Consider the following 11,187-nt stretch of genomic DNA (forward strand, 5'->3'; position numbering starts at 1 on the left):
CTGATTTGAGATCTCTATGTTTGAGATGTAAAGTGGGCCATATATCACACATAGGCTACTATACTTGTTGGTGCCAGGGTGGGGATCAATGATTCTTTTTTCTCCCATGAGTTTTTATTAGATCCACAAAATTACGGTTATATGTTAGATAAAGATTTTAATCTCATAGCTTAGGTTACAAATTAAGTGACTGAAAATTCTATAAGACATTTGGGAACGGTGACATTTTAAGCTGATTAAAAAATATTTTATTGCTGTAGAGTGTGCTTAAAGTAAACACTGGGGGGCCACCTCTCGGACTTGTTGAATCGACCTAATCAAATTAAAGAAGAAAAAAAAACATATTAAATAAATAAAAAAAAACAGCAACCAGAAAATATTTATTTAGTCATTTTAAGCTTTGATTATATTAAATTATAACGATTTTATACCGTATTCCTTCTCGCTGCAGCGTACCGTCTCCCCTGCAGATAATTAATGGTATCTTCCTCTTTGCCCCTGTCAGTCTATGGTCAATCCATAGAAATCACGATCGCAAACGGGAGGCGAGATGGTGTTAAACCTTAGGACCGCGGCAGGTGCTTTCAAAACACACCGTCTCCCGTGGAAAAAGGTGCAATAGTTCTTCAGTACCGTGAAAAATCAGCATCAGTCAGGGACTGTGGATATCTATACACCGCTGGTAAGTTCTCCCCTCTTCGCTACCTCGAGCTCGGTGTGAGCTTAATCTTCATTCACAGTGTATGGAAGTCATTCTTTATCATCATTAAGGTGAAACGTTATCCAAATCTTTGCAATAACGATCACTTGCACTGAAATGCACCCAAGATATACACTATATAATGACATATCGGGAGGATGGACACCCCTGTTGTTGACTAAAATTAACCAAGGATGATAATATAACCATAAAAATGTAAATAAACGCTCTGAATAGATGATTCTCTGTAAAACTGTTGAATTGCGATATGTGAAGGTGACAGAGCAGATCTGAGGCATCAAGGGACTTGTGTGCAACATAAACGTTTATAGCCCATGGGCTCCTACTGCTGTCAGATCAATTTCAGCCTAAGTTAACCCGAAGGCAACTTTCATAGATTCTCTGTAAAAATGCTAAAGTAAAAACCTGTTATATGGCTAACTATTATTTACCCTACCTTATAAATTATGTTTTATTTATGTGTGTGTGTGTGTGTGTTTAATTATCATCTGTTACCTAATAGTGTTTTCTGTTTCTAGGTAACACATACTCTGTTTTTATTTTATTGTTGGCTACAATTACCCGAGAGGCCTATTTTGAACTTTAAATTATCATGTGGTCTTTCACCGTCTCACTTGATTCATCCCATATTTTTATATTAACAAAAAGATTGTAGTAGTTTAAATAGGTTTGTATGTTAGATTTACATTAAATGCAGATAGAAACTGTAAAATATATTGTCAGTATACTGAAAATTGCATTTGCTGACAGAATTTGACAATAGGAAGATCAAGTCATATCTGAAGCCAATATTAGTGTATCATCCTGTTTACTTGGAGGCTTTCATCTAGTCAGATTTTGAAGGCAGTAGACTTGAATATCATGCATGATACCACCAGCTGCTGGTTGGAGCAGCTGAAAGAAGTAAACTGATTTATAACCGTCTGTCCATTGTTTAATTTATGTTCAACTTATGATTTTATAGTGAGAAATTTGTTCCAGATCATTAGACGTTATGGCGCCTTGGAAGGGAAACCAGTATTATAAGAAATTACCTTCATACACACACAGCTGCCTTTGCTTTAGGACTGTAGAAAAAACACAATTTACAGGATGAACATGACATCATCTGCTCCAGTTTAGCTCTGATTCAGGTCCTCACTCTGATAGGGTTAAGATCAATTTTCTCTAATGAAATTAAATAAAATATAAAACTCAAGGTTAAAATATTATTATCATTATTTTAATCTAGACACATGATGATAGGGACTTGAAGCAAAAGAAGAAACTATCATCTTGAGAATGATCACCTGACAGTTGTTAAGATCACTCTTGTCTCGTCCCATGTTGTTGTTTTGCAATTTCCAAATGTGTGTCGTCCAGTTTGATAGACAGTATGAGGTCATCCCCAAAGTGTTCTGGAGTTGTCTAGTCTGCATGCTTCGAGAAGTAAAGTGACCCCTGCGGTACACCTCTATTTGCTTACATACCCTTTCGTTTAAAGTCTGTCACTCTTCCTGTCTTGTGCAAAGCTATCTCTTCGACTCTTGTTGATATTTTGCTTTTCTGTGTGGATTTAGAACAATCACAAAATGAGATCTGTCAACAGAATGTAATATCAGTAATCTGGGTGCACTGTCTCTCCTCTATCAGAATTAGGTTTTCAATGTGAAGGTCATTGCTTTGGGCTTCCAGCTGTTGTGTCAGTCTAATAGAAAAACTAACACATCAATCAAAAAGTGCATATCACTCACAATATACAGTATGACATATTATGTTTAATGTACAGCAGGTTAGATTATGTTTCCCAAACACAAATTGTGTCTTGTTTGCCTATTTGTGTGAGAAAGCAAACAGGTACAGATGGTATCATTTTGCACAAGCTGCTCAAACTAACCCATTATTTTCTTACAAGAGATTCATCTTTAAGCAAAAACCAAGTCATCAGCAACAAACAGGTTAAACTGTGGTAAAATAGTAAAATAACTAATATTTCTATAATGGGCTTATATTTAAAGCAAAAGCCATTGTTGTCGTCAACTTTTGCAGTACAATATACAGTATATTTCTAATAAAAACACATTTAATATTGTTTAACTTAATTTTCAAGATTAAAGATTTCTTACAGATTTATTTTGGTAAATTCTTAACTTGATGCTCAAAAGTTTGGGGTAAGTAAAGTAAGAAATGAATATTTTTAGTTTTCAGCAAGGACACAATTGTTCAAAAGTGACAGTAAAGACATTTATAATGTTACAAACGATTTCTGTTAAAAAAAACAAAAACGAATCTTTTGAACGTTTTATTCCTCAAAGAAAACTGTTTTCAACTTTCCCATGAAAGGATTATTTTGTTATTTAAAAAATTATATATATATATATATATATATACAGTATATATGGCCATTTTTATGTATAAAAAACTTTATTATTATTTCATTAAAAAAATGATAAAATTACAATAAATTAAATAACATAAAACGATAAAATAACAAGTTGATTCAACTTGTACATTAGATTTTAAAGGGGTGATGAACTGAGAAATCAAATTTTCTTTGAGCTTTTGACATCTAAGAGGTCATCATATTATAAGAATATCCTGTAAGTTTCAGAACGGAAAACGTCCTTGTTAGTCCAATAAAAGCTTTTAATGACAGCTCAGCAAACGACTTATTTTTCAAAGTGGGGAACTATGACGTCAAAGAGGATAAAACATCACTCCTGCAGAAGAAGATCAACGCCTAATTCAACACGGCCGGTTTAGCCCCGCCCACCGATTCGCGCATTACACACATAGCTAATCATAGCTAATCGACATTGTCCGTCTGTTCGTTTCATTTCACTGAGGATTGTTTTGTAAGCAAGACTGGATTTCGATTAAGATTAAAGAACGGTGCTGTGCCGTCTATATTGGATACGACAGGAATTGCACAACGCACAGACTCTGGGTCGAACATGTATGGGCAAATCATTCCGGTTGCCATTTTACAACATTGGACATTTTCAAAACAATTTCCCCCAAGTGCACCGATGAGTGAGTCGAAACTCATTATAATATGCAAAGCTGTTATCCACTCACAGCAGTGGGCGTTTACTTCCAAGTCTTCAATGCGAGACGCCCATAAAAAACGAGCGTTTTTCAGCTGGGCTCAAAACTAGGGTAGAAAATAGCCTATTACTTATTCATTTTTATGTTTTTGAATGCAAAAACCAAGCGAATGTCATAAGTTGACCTCAGATAACAACATAATAAAATTTAAAAACCAATTCAAATCAAGGATCGACTACACTACACTTGCATGGCTTGTTTCAGTTTTGATTGTCCACACGCTTAGATACATGTTTGCCATCTACTTAGCATTGGTCATACAATTCTTTGAAACTTGACATTTGAGGCAATAACATCTGGTTTAGTTTAAGATCTGTGTTTAAGCAAGTGTGGACAAAGAAGTTTAAATAAAAAGGGAGGTTTAAATAAATGATAATAAATTAGGAGTGTAGCTGGGAGTGCAGTGGATCCACTCCAGCGTTGTCTCTCATCCGTAATCCTCCAGCTTCATACAATATGCAATATGGATTATAAAGCTACAAAAGCCACAGCTAGTCAGGCAGCCTACCATGAGAGAGACAAGCAGAATGAGAGAGGAAGTGATGCTGTCTTTAGTTAGCCTAGATGTGCTTTTACCAGTGATTAGTGTTTAATAGCCCAAGAAGAGTTCTTGAGGACTGGCTGAGAGAACCTTGCATAATCCTTTTTATATTTTATAGCATTAGCAGACATTAGGGTATTGTGGGCCATTGCCAAGGTCTTACTATGTGGTTGCTAAGGTGTTTTGGTTGGTTGCTATGTGGTTTCTCACGCTGAGTCATAAAAACTTCCCTGCTATTTAGTATGTGAAAAACCAGCCCGGTCTCATCCCAAGGCGTCATATACTGACGCTTTTGAAATTGCGTCTACATCCGACGCACATGGCACCCTTTAGCGTCAATATGAGACGCAGACATATATGGGCCAGAAGGCGCCTCCTAGTGGTCTAACCCTAACACTACCCCAGACCTAAACCTACCCATAAGCGAAACGTGTTATATTGACGCGAAAGGGTGCCATGTGTATCGGATTTAGACAAAATTTCAAAAGCGTCACCTATATGACGCCCTGGGATGAGAATGCGTTGGAAAAACAGTACATCAAAAGTGTAGTAGACCTATATGTCCAAAAGCATAGCATTTGAAAACAGTGGGCGAAAAGTCCCTGGATGACCTACTACTTCCGGTGAGATTCTGAAGGGCGCATTCGATGGAGGGGGAGGCCACAGGAGAGGATATATGAATGGCAGTGAAGCGACACAACTGACACTGGTCAGTCATGTGACGGTAACAACATTGCAAATGTTGTATATCCGAATTCCATTCATCTTACCCATATTCATACTATATAGAACATACTTTTTTAATGGTTGCAGAGTAATTTCAAATTCAAATGTCATACCTACTCAGACAGTACAAGATTTCGGACACAACGTTAATGTCTCAGGTCAGAAGATCCCACCCTCAGGTCTCTAATATTCTGGTGCCTCATTCAATGTAAATCTATTCGTTTTTTTATTGTCCACCAGGCAAAAATATGCTTTGAAAAGTAATAATATCCCATTCGTACAAAAACAAAACAAAAACAGATGAGTTGCATGAAAGCCAAAGTAAAAAAACACGCACACACAAATTAGTGTAGAAACCATTTTCACTCAGAAATTGATAGCAAATGTCAAACAATTTACTAACAAACAATTACAAAGACACTGCAAGTTACACATTGAATTAAATGTGAAACTTTGAAGTTGTAAAAATGAAGTAGTTTTTTTTTTTTGTAGAACCTACTCCAGCAAATTAGGGTACATTTTTCTACGTCAACAATGTGCTAAAAACGAGAATGGTTTTTGCACACAGACAACAAGATTGTCATAGCGATCCTCATTCACACAGATGTGAAAATGACTAAAAACGCTGTATTATGCTGCCAGGCCAGTAGTTGGCGATGTTACTTTGTAAAGAAACACTACACGCCTATAGACTGAACAAGTAATTTACATATGTATGATGTCAACGTTTTCACAAATTTGTGTTTTTGTTGTTTACATGGAGATGATAATGGCATCGTTATCTCCTAAAACACTGTTGTCATAAAAGTTTTCCGTTTGTAGATGAAAATGGTGTCGTGTAACAGTGCATAAACAATAATTGTAATGCTTTTAGATGATAAGTGTTTGAATTATACTGCTTTTACACTGCAATAAACACTTGAGTCATGCGAACAATTGAAGTGTGACGTTTTAAGTCTGCTATCGTAAAGATATGTTATCTTTGATATGTTCCTCTGCGTTAAAGACCGACATTAAATTTTTAGTTCATGTTCTCCATGGCCTTGGGTGTCAATGATTTACAGCATATGTACACACTGATTTATTAGTCTGTTTTTTGTGCAAGTTACTTTGACAGTGTGTAAAACAGAGTGTGAGAATGTGGACAAGATATTATAAGCTTTTTGAATAAGCCTTGATTTAATTAGCAGATTGGTCCTGGTCTGGATGGTCAAAAGACGCACTCGTGCCATGTGAATTTCACTATATTTAAGCACAGACATATGTTTGGGCAAGCATATGCTAAGACAGGGGATGCGAGATCATGCATATGTTCATGTCCGTCCACCCAAGTGTTCACATACGGTATGTGAGTGGATACACACACAGAGACTGGGATCAAATGGAAAAATAGCTGAATTGAATCTTGCAACAGCCGTGTCAAAAGAAAACAGAGCAAAAGTGCATCTCAGCGCTGTATGTCAGAAGAGATTACCTGTTGCTATGCAATATAGGTGATCCATCTTGTTGCCAAGGCAACTGCTTCCTGACTGAGAGAGAATGGAGCGTGATTTGGGAAGGCTTTGCGTTCTGTGTAGTGGCCTATTTGTGCTTGTGAAAGACAAGCCTCGGGCCACGGTGAAACCGTCGAGATGGGTCAAGCATAAAAATGTTTGCTTATATAATTCTGTTGTTCCCCCTGTGGGCGAAAAACATTTCTGGGGTGCCACCTCCATCTAGTGGTCAGAAAAGACATGTCCATGTGCTTTATTCAGATAACTATCTGTTATTCAAATACCGTTTGCAAGCCTTGTGTGTGCACTGTTTTTTCTTTAGCGATGACAGAAGTGGAGCCGGTGTTGGATTTTGCCTCATCGGGCCGCTCTGGTCGCCGTAATGCACTGCCCGACATCCTGGGCTCTCCTGTTGGAGTCCCTCCTGATCTGCCTCTTAAACTGGCAGAACTGTCCCTCACAGGTAACTCTTTTTTACATTATTATATATTAAAAAAAAATATATTAAATAAAATACAAAGTATAAAATTATATATATATATATAAAATATAACTATAAATATATATATATATATATATATATATAATATTTAAAAATATGAAAATGAAGTAGTGCTGTCATATTTGCATCTAGTATACAAATAAATGTAAATATATAATGAATGTGTGTTTCTGGTGTGTGTGTGTGTGTATGTGTATATATATATATATATATATATATATAGGGTGGTGCAAGGGTTCAAATCGCTCACGCTTCGGTTTGTAACACGGTTTTAGGTTCACGGTTTTGATGCGCTTCGCTATGTGCTATGTTCAGGGAGAAAAGGACTACTGTAAAATGAAAATAAAAACACAAATAAGTTAGAGGTGTAACGGTACACAAAAATCACGGTTCGGTACGTACCTCGGTTTTAAAGTCACGGTTCGGTACGTTTTCGATACAGCAAAAAGAAAGAAATGCCAGAGAAATTTCCTATTTGTTTAAAGAAAAAATATTTTTAAATAAGTGTGAGTTTTCCTAGATCTTGAAACTTTCAGGTTTTTAAATGGGGGTCATCTTTGAAGGATGAACAAATAATGTTTTGGTCATCACATTAAAAATAACATTTAAATATATATTTATTTATATAATATTTGAATTTTGAAGTGCTGGAAAAAGATGTGTGAAGTACTTGAAAGCATTTCACCATTCCAGCCAAACTGGTTCCAGTTAGTGTTACTATATTAAATCCATGGTGAATGTTGCTGGTCTGTGGAAGAAACTAGTTCATTCACAGCACAATGTTTCTCCTGGTTTCCATGACAGCGCTGTTTGATCTAAAAGAGATCTACGGTTAATAACGGAGAAATGTGAGTGCTTCTCACTAGATCTCGCAGCGATGTTATTACCTCAGTGGCGAATTCAAATGTTTTCTTTACCGGATCTCTCAGCGCTGTGTGGTAACAGTGTTGCTTGATCGAGATCGGCTCGCGCTGCACAGATGTTGCTGGTCTGAACTAATAAACGATCCGTGAAGCACATAACGAGCAGTGTTAGCGCAGTTTCGTTCTGCTTTCATTACGCTTGCCATTTGATGTTGCGCAACGTTGTGTTGGCCGCGTCAGCACGAATTTTGCCGGCAAGAAAAATGGTCCAAGCAATCGTTCGGTTTGTATGCGTACCGAACCGGAAGCCTCGAACCGAAACGGTTCAATCCGAATACATGTACCGTTACACCCCTAAAATAAGTACAATAGAGCAAAGATACTTATTAAATAAGCAGTGCATGCTTTTCAGGTTGTTCAGGTAGGTCTAACAATAGTTCAGGTACAGAAATTGAATAAAGTAATCATCAAATTTAAAGTAACATTGCATGTTTGACTATAAATTAAAGATTAATCGTTATTAAAGTTACAAAAGCTATTCAATCAAGAGCAGTGAGTGATTCCTTGTCTTTTGTTGTTTGATTAATATTACCAACACAGACAGCAGGAATATTAAGCTACTGTCACTTTAAGACAATGCACGAATCCAAAATACTGATACACAAGCGTTGCCGTATAAATTCACTTAAGCCGGCATAACAGACTATGTCTGCTAGGATACTCATCACGGCGGACATGTTGACATCATTTTTGTGTGAATTTGTCCATCGAAGAAGACTTGAAAGAGAACTCAATATTTGCGCGCTTGTCTGAGACTTCGGATGAGTGTCGATACCACTAAAGTATGGCAATAATTATACACGTAAATATAATTTTCCTGTTTTGTTATTATTTGAAATATTCCTATTGTGTCTAGTAAACCTTGTAAATTTTCAACTGGTTCACAGGTGATTAGTGAATCTCCTGTGCTGATTCACCACCAAGGGGACACATGCCTTTGGTGTGAGAGACCCGGGTTCGAATCCACTGTGAGACACCAATGTGTCCCTGAGCAAGACACTTAACCCTTAGTTGCTCCAGAGGCGTGCGACCTCTGACATATATAGCAATTGTAAGTCGCTTTGGATAAAGGCGTCAGCTAAATGTAAATGAATCAATCGCACTTTATTTGAATGCACTTTACATTCAAAAAGTGAGGGAACAATGATATTTTCAGTAATGAATTTGCTATGATTCCCCTGTGTTATTTGTCTCTCTGTTTCAGACGGTCCAGGTGATGCTCAATCCCCGTCTACGGAGGAACTCCCCACTCCCACAGAGAGCCCAGAGGTGAAGGAGGGCTCCTAGGTGGCTGAGTCTATGCCTAGACCACAGAGATGGGGCCTCGACCGCCCTCGCCTTTCCCCTGGAGCTCATCCTCTACCAACTGTTCCTGATGCCTGTCAGACTGCATTATGGGAAGAAACAGAGGGCAGCTAAAATCTGCAATGAAAGACAAGGTCTTCAAAGGGTCTGTGCAATGAAAGAATAGAATGTCCAAAAAACAGGAAAGGAAGCAGACTTGCAAAAGGAAGTCGAAGAGCAATCCTCACTTTTTTTTTTAAACACGTGAAGCCAAAACATGGTGGGACCTGCTTGAGAACGCTTTAATAAATTTTACACATTTGTTTGACAAAATGCTGTTCTTTTTATGAGCTTTCTATCTAATTATGACTATTGTGAGTTACGTATACATCCAGTTGTGGTTTGATATTGTATGATATTATGTGATCTTAGTAATGTGTCTTTGGAAATCGCCTGTCTTTGGAAAGGGTAACGGTTAAAAGATACAAACAGATGTGTGTGAATATTCAAGCGTCATGTAGCACTATCTTTTTCAGCCTTCAAAAAAAAAAAAAAAAAAAAAAAGGATACAAAAGTTTGCTTTGTTGGGGAAAAAATATTTGTGATTAAATGAATCATAACTGCCAAACCTGGGGTGCAAAATACAGTATGAAAAGGCTGAAAGGGAAATGGAAAGTTCAGAGTATGATAAGAAAAAAATTGTTTGCAGCGTTTTGAGAAAATAATGAACACTGGTTCCAAACTTAAATTTTAATGGTTTAGCATATTAAAATGAATAAAAATGCTAAACTAATGTAATCTCAGTGTGTAAATGATTTTATAACTAAAAAAAACCCTCTCATATACTATATGTTGATGTATAGAGTGTCCTTACCGAAAGGAAGCGTACTTACAATATACTGTATATTTAAGTTTAGATCTTTGATGTCAGTTGAAAATATATGTTCTTGAAGATACATATGAACTCGAGTTAATAATTGAGCTAATCTAAACAATATGATAAAACCGTGACTTGTATTCTTTAAATGTGGTGCAAGAGTGTCCAAGAGCCATAGCCTTTTTTAAGGTCTGAAACATGCAAACTTAATGGAGGAAAATGACTTTGATGTTTGACAAGCCGAGGGAGATATTTTTTATTGTCTGTGTCATAAGTGTGAAAAGTGTATTATTTATGAAGCGCAGGGCGTTTTGGGATGTCGATTTTTGTCTATTTTAATACGTGTGTTTATTTTACATAATCGTTTATACTCTATACGCTGATAATAACTGCTAATGTATGTAAAATGTTGTAATTGCCAAACTGGGATAAAATTGCCTTTGTATGTTTTTACACTGCAGTAACTGTGCTGTTAAAAACACATCGATGAAGTCACACAATGTGTGTATTGTATCTACCATTACAAAGACAGTGAATCTGTGAAGCTCTTTATGTATATACACAAATATCGAGAACGTATTAAACCGAATGGCGCCAGTAGAAAAATCAATTGAAACTCGCTGTACCTCAGAACCCTTTTAAATGCATTAAGTGCTGTCTGTTCACCACCAGGTGGAGCCACTGTTTGCATGTGGACATTGCAAGCTACTGTACACGTCATATGTTTTCAATATGAAACAATAAGAGGGTGACCATGTGTTTCTCTGCAATAAAAGTCTAATGTCATACATATATGCCATAATACATTTAGCTTGGCTTTTTACAGGAAGTAAAGAGGCACGTGTCGTGAAGCTGGTTTTAAGTGCTTATAATCAATACAAATGGATTCTTATATCTATATCTGGGCATAGCACCCAAGCAGTAGATGTAAACAAGTCAGGGTGAAAACAATTATAAGATGCTGAGATGGTCTGTGAGCCTTGGCAGTCAGCGTAAATGAGGATTTGTAGGAAACAAGTCATGACAGTGCAGC

At 36.8% G+C, this 11,187-nt stretch overlaps 1 long non-coding RNA gene across 1 annotated transcript; it reads left to right on the forward strand.

Moving 5' to 3' along the window:
• Positions 1-494: 494 nt before the first annotated feature.
• Positions 495-10,942, forward strand: LOC148977029 (uncharacterized). Its single transcript, XR_016145764.1, has 3 exons — positions 495-682; positions 6,891-7,031; positions 9,198-10,942. It is a non-coding gene; the product is annotated as an uncharacterized LOC148977029 (long non-coding RNA).
• The last annotated feature ends 245 nt before the right edge of the window (positions 10,943-11,187 follow it).

The sequence above is a fragment of the Pimephales promelas genome, chromosome 12 (genome assembly GCF_988280905.1).
Source record: "Pimephales promelas chromosome 12, fPimPro1.hap1.1, whole genome shotgun sequence".
NCBI classification, from domain to species: domain Eukaryota; kingdom Metazoa; phylum Chordata; class Actinopteri; order Cypriniformes; family Leuciscidae; genus Pimephales; species Pimephales promelas.